Here is a 7928-nt window from a genome sequence, read left to right on the forward strand (position 1 = left end):
CTTTGACTTGCATTCTCTGTTTCTCTCTAACCCTCACTGTCTCTCTCCTTCCATCTCTTCCTCTCTTGCCCTCTTTTCGTCTCTCGCCCTTTCCCGCTCTCTCTCCTTTCATCTCTCTCTCTCTCTCTCTCTCTCTCTCTCTCTCTCTCTCTGTCTCTGTGGTAAGATAGCCAGTGCGCTATAATGGCTCTGGACTGCGGGCTGAGGTTGGTTGGACTGAGCAGAGCGTTTGGCCCGGCCCACCGGTGACGGCTCTCTGGGCGGAGGCCAGCCAAAGCGCTGTCAGAGCTCCAACCCGAGGAAGCGCCACTGTGCTTTCCCTGCCCTAAGGTTAGCAGAGGGGAGAAGGAGAGACGGAGGGAAAGTTGAGAGAAAAGGTTGAGAGGGTTTAGGTTGGAGGAGGACGAGGAGAAGGAGGTGATGGGGGGGTTGGAAACTTATGGGGCGTCTCCTTCGTACGATCATCGGCAGGGATCAGCTCAATGGCAGCCAAACCACTGAACGCATCCTCCCTGTGTATGGTCAAACCCCCCCCCCCCTCCGCCCAGGCTGAGAGGGCTGCCGAGTCAAGCGTCGCTATCTGACACAGGGAGCCCGGTGTCGGCTCGACAGAGCCCACTTCCTGCCGGGCCAAAGCCCTGGCCCCCGTTGCCTAGCGCGCAGAACACAATCTATGATTCATAGAGAGAAAAGGAGGGGAAAAAGGGCCGAATAATTGTCCTTGCACCCCTCCCTCGTCCCATGCTCCGTGATACCCAATATGTAAGCAGGAAAAAGAGTGTTGTGATTAAGCCCTGTGATAACATTGTTGTCCAGATGACACCATTCCAAAACCTACATGTACGAAGTTTTTTTCTGTGCCACTCAGACCCCTAAAGCCATCCAAAGCCATTGAGTCTATGTCAGGAACTCTTTGAAACTCCAAAGCCATTGTTAATCAACTCTACCGTCAACTGAGAAATTAGAGATTTTTCATGGTTTGAACTTTAGATTTGAACCTGTGTACCAGATACCTGTAATTACTTCATTACTCCTTATCAAAGTCACAGTGAGCGTGTGGTTTGTCTAAAATATCTGCCGTCAAACCATGCCATTCCCCTGTGCATCAACTATTGTCAGTGAAAAAGAAAACATTTACTAATTTCCTCCAAGGGCTCTGTGATTTAGTGCACCCGTAATCCTATACCAGTGAAACTACTTAAAAGAATCATTCACTGAGGCTTGCACAGCTGACATACCCTATTTCAGCAATGAATACACATACAAGATTTGGGAGAAAGAATATGCTCTTAGACAACAGTCAAGCTACAATGCACCCAATCTAAATAGAGTTTTATTGCATGGTTGATTTAAACAGTGGTGGACAAGGATATATGGTTGTTGCCTAAAGGTCTCTCTGTGTTTGTATCGTCCATCCTTTTGCTTGTGTCAGTGTCTTCCAGAGAGAGAGAGAGAGAGAGAGGTAGAGAGAGAGAGGGGGAGAGAGAGAGAGAGAGAGGTAGAGAGAGAGAGAGGGAGAGAGAGAGAGAGGGAGAGAGAGAGAGGGAGAGAGAGAGAGATAGAGAGAGAGCACTCAATGGAAGGGGAGGGTCAGTAGAGCAAGCATTCCTAATTACGCACCCTCTGAGCCTGGAGGAGTCCAATCCAATACCAGCTAATGAAGATGCATGCCTTCCTGGACATAAGGCCCACTTTATGTCCCACAAGGAAAAGTTTGTCAAGAAATTCACAACAGCCTCTTCTGATGCCGTAATGAGAACCCACTCCCTGCTAATTCCACCCCCCAACCCAACCCACCCAAACTCAATCCCCACCCCCCTTCTAGGCACGGCAAGCGCATTAGTGGCGTAAAACAGTTAACCGTGTCTTGTCTTATGTGGTATCATCAGAGGGCCTTAAAAGGGCGGCCCGAAATCCCCCCCGAGCGAGAGAAACAGAGAGCGTCCATCCGGCCCCGACTCGGCGACTCTGAGGCTTGGATCCTGCAAGGCAATGGTATGGGGCTAAATCGATTTATTCATTTTTTTTTTTAAGTGGCCTTAACATGTTTAAAAAAAAAAAAAAAAGAAACAAGAAAGAAATTTCGCGAGAATGAATTGGTAATGAACGGTAATTCTGTAGCTGGCGGCAGACGAGGCTTGGCAGACGACTGTTGGAAGACAGGGAGGAACCTCCTAATAAAACACAGAGACGCGCTGTACTGAGGATGACCTGATGTAAGGACATTAATGTCTGGACCAAACAGTTAGTGCAATACATTTTTGGTCAATTCTGTCATAAAAGTGCCCAAAAGTTGCATTATGTGGCCCTACTTTTCCTCTGCATCATAGTATGTCATGCATACCCCTGAGTAGTCTTTAATGTATTCATTTATTAATAGTGGATTTATAAATTGTCTACACCTTTCCTTGTTTAAATAAGTCTGTGCCGTAAATTATGTGGTTTTACTGGCTAAGCAGTGGTTGCATTTAATGTACTATTCCACAGGTCCGGGAACTCAAGCTGGCAAAGGGCGTTTGTACTAAACACCTCACGTGCCTCACACCGACATACTCTTCAGATTAGGGCTTTTGTATATCGCAGAGCTCTTGACACTGTAAACCTTTTTGGGAAACTTGTGCTGGGAAGACAAAGCAAATATTCAATAATCTCAAAGCCATGACCACACAGTGCTATTAAAAGGAGATAATACGTAAAAGTCCCTGTCGGGAACACATTAGCCTGCTTGGTGGCAAACAAACTACGTACGAAACCAGAACAAAAAAACAAACAAACACAGAGAGGTCGACCTCCACCAAACGAGTTGCGTCACACAAAAACACAGAGAAGCCGTGCCACCTGTTTTAGAACTCCAGAGCCAAATTGGACAGAGGTATTACAATAACTTGGCCTCGTCTTATTCATGCCCCCCCACCCCCAACCAATATACACACACACACACACACACACACACACACACACACACACACACCCACACCCTGGCACACACCCACCCCGCTTTCTCTGCCTTGTGTACTAGGGCAGTGACCTAACAGCACTCAGAGCAATGTTTTCCACATTACACAGGATCTGTTGCGGGTGCGTCAGCCAGAGAGCAGACTGTGCTGTATACAAAACAACGCGTCCTGCCGAGCATCAACAGAGGCACACCACCGCCAGCCACGGCGACCAGAGGGAAGCAGGTCGTGCCCTCCTAATGATACAATGCAGCCCTCTCAGCCTGTGGCACACACACACACACACATGCAAAGACACACTCACACACTTTCCAAAAGTCTCGAGCAAGTGAGAAAGGGGACGCGGGGTTAGTATGGTTAGAAATGTTACTATCTATGCTACTAACAATGCCATGCCAGTACCTTCTCTCCTGCTCTCAGATCAAACACAGCTTTTACCAGGACCTACAGCTTTTAGTCCCTCGAGACACATGCAACACATCTGTCCGATGCACGAGTCTACACAGGAATAGGAAATAGGGAAGCAGTTGGTAACATAACAGAACCTTCCACAGACATCCATCCGGTATCCAATTATGCACTTCTTCCCATGGTCTCAGGCATACTCCTAACATTGACTCTCGCTCACTGCTTCTACTCCATCAAGAAGCATAGCCAGAACTCCACACACACGCACACACACACACACACACACACACACACACACACACACACACACGCCCACACACGGAAAGCCCTGCATGCATTTGTAAACCCTGCACAGAGAGAGGTGATACCCAGTCATCCATAACCCTGTGGCCCTGGCCTTAGCCCCACTGAGTCCTCAAAGCAGCAGGCATGTCCCCTGCACTGCCCTGGGCTCTAACAGGACCATTACATGGCCACTTACTGCAAATAAGCATTCCTGTTAGCCATGCGAGGATCAGTGACATGAAACCATGTGTTTGGGTGAGGCCAGGCCTGCCCTCTCGTTTCACCCCCCTGGGCCACCGGTCTCCTCTACTGACCTTTCCCGATCTTCTATTTTTACACTTTTCCGTGGGTCGAGTAGCTCAATTAGCAGAGTTGCTGGTTGAGCAATATTCCAATGTAATAGGTTAATGGGACAATTTGGTCAAAACATTATTAGACTAACATTATACAGCTATTTTTATGCTCAGACTCGTGACACTGGTCACCCTTTGACAGCTCAGCCTAAAATGAGTTAGCCAGCTAAATGTGAGTAACCAGAAAAAACGGGTCACCACTTACTTTCATGGTGTAGAAAAACAGCTATCCTCTAGCAGAGAGACGTGCTCTCTAACTCCTTTTGCATTCCACCTAACATGATGTTCTACTGTTCTACTGATGATGACAGTAATCTGCCTATAGGGCACCTGCTCCTCTGAAGTAAGTTACTATGTTATGATACAGGTAACATTTTGGGGTAAAACAGAGAGTCAAATCCATCTAGAAATTACTTTAAGTATTGTGCATGTGAAAAAAATATTCTCAATTTTGTTCAAAAGTGTTTCTTATACTGACCCATTCAATTTCCTGTCTACGCACAGGGAAGAAAAACTGTCTTTAAAAAAAAAAAAAACAGCGTTAGTGTTATGTCATATACTACAATGGTCAATGCTCAAATTAAACCCATTCACAATTAACTGGTTGCAAAATGTAGTGGAACAGACACACTATGCTATCTACAATCAAAGATGCAACAATGTTTTGGTTACGTTGGCATTGCAATTCACTCTGCAAACACTTTAAATAGGGGTAGTGTGCCCATGCAGCTGAGGCTATGGCTACGCATAACAATGGACTGTTATGATTGGCTAATTTGGTTTTCAGTGTTAGAGGGGCTTTGCAAAGTTTATGAATTGCAATGTACTGAAGGGCTAAGACTTTTTTAACAAGGTTTTTTTTCTTATTCATATTTCTTCCCCTAATTAACTGCCAAAGTGAGGCACCTGGGCATGGTTGTGTGAGACAGACTTCAGTCTATATTCATAATGTCAAAATGTTTGTTCATACAGGTTTTTTTTGGTCTAACTGTGTCTATTTGTAAATGAATAAACACAATGACATGTACTTCTGAAATGATGGGCCCAGTAAGAAAAATACTTGGATTTCCTAGTCTTCTTTTAAAAATATTCTAATTCTAATTTATAATAGAAAATGAATGTCTACATTGTAGAAATGTTAAGGACTGTATCAGACTGCATCTTATGGTATTGAATGGTTCAGTATGAAAATGTATTGTCTCTATAGATATGTATGTATATAGATATGTATAAGATCGCCTTGTAAGGGAGACATGCACACCTCTAGTTTTAAGGTTAACAAAAGGAAAAAATTACATACTGGTTCAGTGAAGTCATTTTTAGTTGTTGCTGGCCAATTTAACTCTTCACACAACCCATCACCGTTATGTCGGGATGGAGATAAAGAGATAAAGACAACTGATTTTTATGGTATAGTCCTGACTACATTATTTCATGGTATGGTCCTGAGAACATTAGCCTACCTACAGGTTGGCCACTTGGCCCATCTAAGAAGACTCCTCCCTCAACAAGCTATTCAGAAACCTCTGTTCAAGGACACGTTTGAATGAAACCATGTAACATATAGACAAACCCAGGTATTTCATCTTCTATAATGCTTTGGTTAGGTAAAAAAAAAACCGTGAGGTGTCATTTAGGGGGGGGGGGGGGGGGGGAATGTGCATAGTTGTAAAGAGCTATCCTAACTTTTAGCTAACTGCTAGCTAACCCAATGCACACAGTTGCTTGTAAAGGTTTTTCGTTTAATGGCACTTTAAGTGTCGAAGCTAGAAATTCCGAGAAAGGCGAGTTAACCTGAACTTCAAAATTGAAAAGTAACGTACCATTGTTGACCATGTCGGTCGTAGATAACCACTGAACTCAGTAACTATTTGATGTTCTAAGTGCAAACAAAAATGGCAACACCAAAAGGCTTAACATTGTTAACGACAATAGCTGTGAAGAAATGTTATAGCACTTCGGATAGTTTAATTGCGTGAGGCTCTCATGAAATTCAGCAGCAAAAATGATTGCCGTACAGCTTGATGCCAGATGTAACTGATTGTTTTTTGTAGGCTTATTGCAGTTTGAAGTTCGTCATTGGTCCCACCACTATTCTATGTGCCAGCCTCGAACCGAAATATAATTGCCGGTGCTACCATAGCAGTTCACAATCAGTGGAATTGTGGTCTACTAAAAGGCATTGCCAATTACAATTGCTATTAGAGAAAACACGCTAAAACCATGGTGTAATATAGTTACTGCATTCATTCAAATATTTGAAGCTGACATCACTACTGGTCATGCAAATCTAATCTCTAGTCTAGTCCCAATTAAGTTTTAATGGCATAAAAAATTACCTCAGGTCAGTGATGAAACTTTATAACTTTATGGAGCTGGCATGGCCTTGTTATGTAATGGAAGGCCACATATCCTGCCAATCAAAGTTCATCTTCAACTCTGAAGTTTTATTTACATTGGCACACAGTAATCTCGGCATAATCGAACAGTCACTGTTATGCCTTTAAATCTCCAGATCCCCAAAACATACATTCCCACAGAATGGACACACGCACAGACACACACACAGCTTTCTCATATCCCTGATATGACCGTCTGAGCAATCTGTATCGGGCCACTCATGTGATGTGCTGCGTGTGATCACACGCCTTAGATAGATCACACTGTGTCCTGTCCCCCCCAAAAAATCACTCTAACTCTCCCCCTCTCCGCACCCCTCCCCTGTTCCTCTAACTCCTGGGACCCAGGCTGCGTAAGACACACACATCCTTCTGTTCCGAGCCCCAGAGCCTGGGCTCCTGCCCTTCCTTCTCTGCCTCCTTCTGCGACGCCCATGACTTATCTCTGTCTACACGCCTCACATCTGATCCCGCTGTGACAACCTCAGGAAGCCAGGAAAACCGTGCACACAAATACACACACACACACACACACTCACACGCACACACTGAATGGAGTCCAACTGAAAACTGAGAGTGTTCAAATTTTCTGGGTGGCAACCCGAAATACTACTTTTACTTATATTGTACAGTCACTCACAGTCTCTCAATTGCACACCCTTCACTTTCTCTTTAAAACACACACACACAGCCTGTGTCCTATCTCCCACTGTCTTTTCTGATTCACACGCACACAACACACACACTCATGAACACCCAGTTCCCTGCCCTTGAGTTTGCTGTATCCTGCAGATTCTCTGAATATCAAGTCATGTGTGGTAAGAGTCCATCGCTGGACCTGTGCCAAATATTTGCTGATCATATATTTGAGAAAGTCTATGAGAAATATATATAATAATTTATGAGAAATAGCAAAAATGTATAAAAAGAAATACTAATGAAAGAAAGAGAATGCGGATAAAAATAAAAAAAAACATATGAAACAATGATATATGAGGATTAAGCATGACAGAGAGAAGTAGAGAGAGAGACATACAGATTTCATACCTTAGCAGGTGAAGGTGGAGCGCAAGCTTGGCTCTGAGTACCTGGGTGCTGCTGAGCACACAGCCTGCAGAAGCAGCGGAGGCAGTGCGACTGAGAGAGAGAGAGAGAGAGAGAGAGAGAGAACCAGCCCACCACCTGCAGCCTCGCACACACAGGCATGAAGAAACACCTTCCTGGATCACAGGTACTTAGGGCAAGGCCATCTGTGTACAGTTGACATTGTGAGTGTGTACGTGTGTGTGGGGGTGGGTTTATGTGTTCCATCTTTTGAAGGAAACATGATGTGCAGCAGGGCATAACACTCAGACGTGCGTGCGCACGCGCACACACACACACACACACACACACACACACAAATCTGCACACTCATACACATACACATGAATATATTACATTTTCACTCTCTACCCACTGGAGCTCAGAAGTACTCTAAATACATATTAACTCAGAAGCCAGATTTATACAATCAACAGAGCACA

This window comes from Clupea harengus, chromosome 23, assembly GCF_900700415.2.
Source record: "Clupea harengus chromosome 23, Ch_v2.0.2, whole genome shotgun sequence".
NCBI classification, from domain to species: domain Eukaryota; kingdom Metazoa; phylum Chordata; class Actinopteri; order Clupeiformes; family Clupeidae; genus Clupea; species Clupea harengus.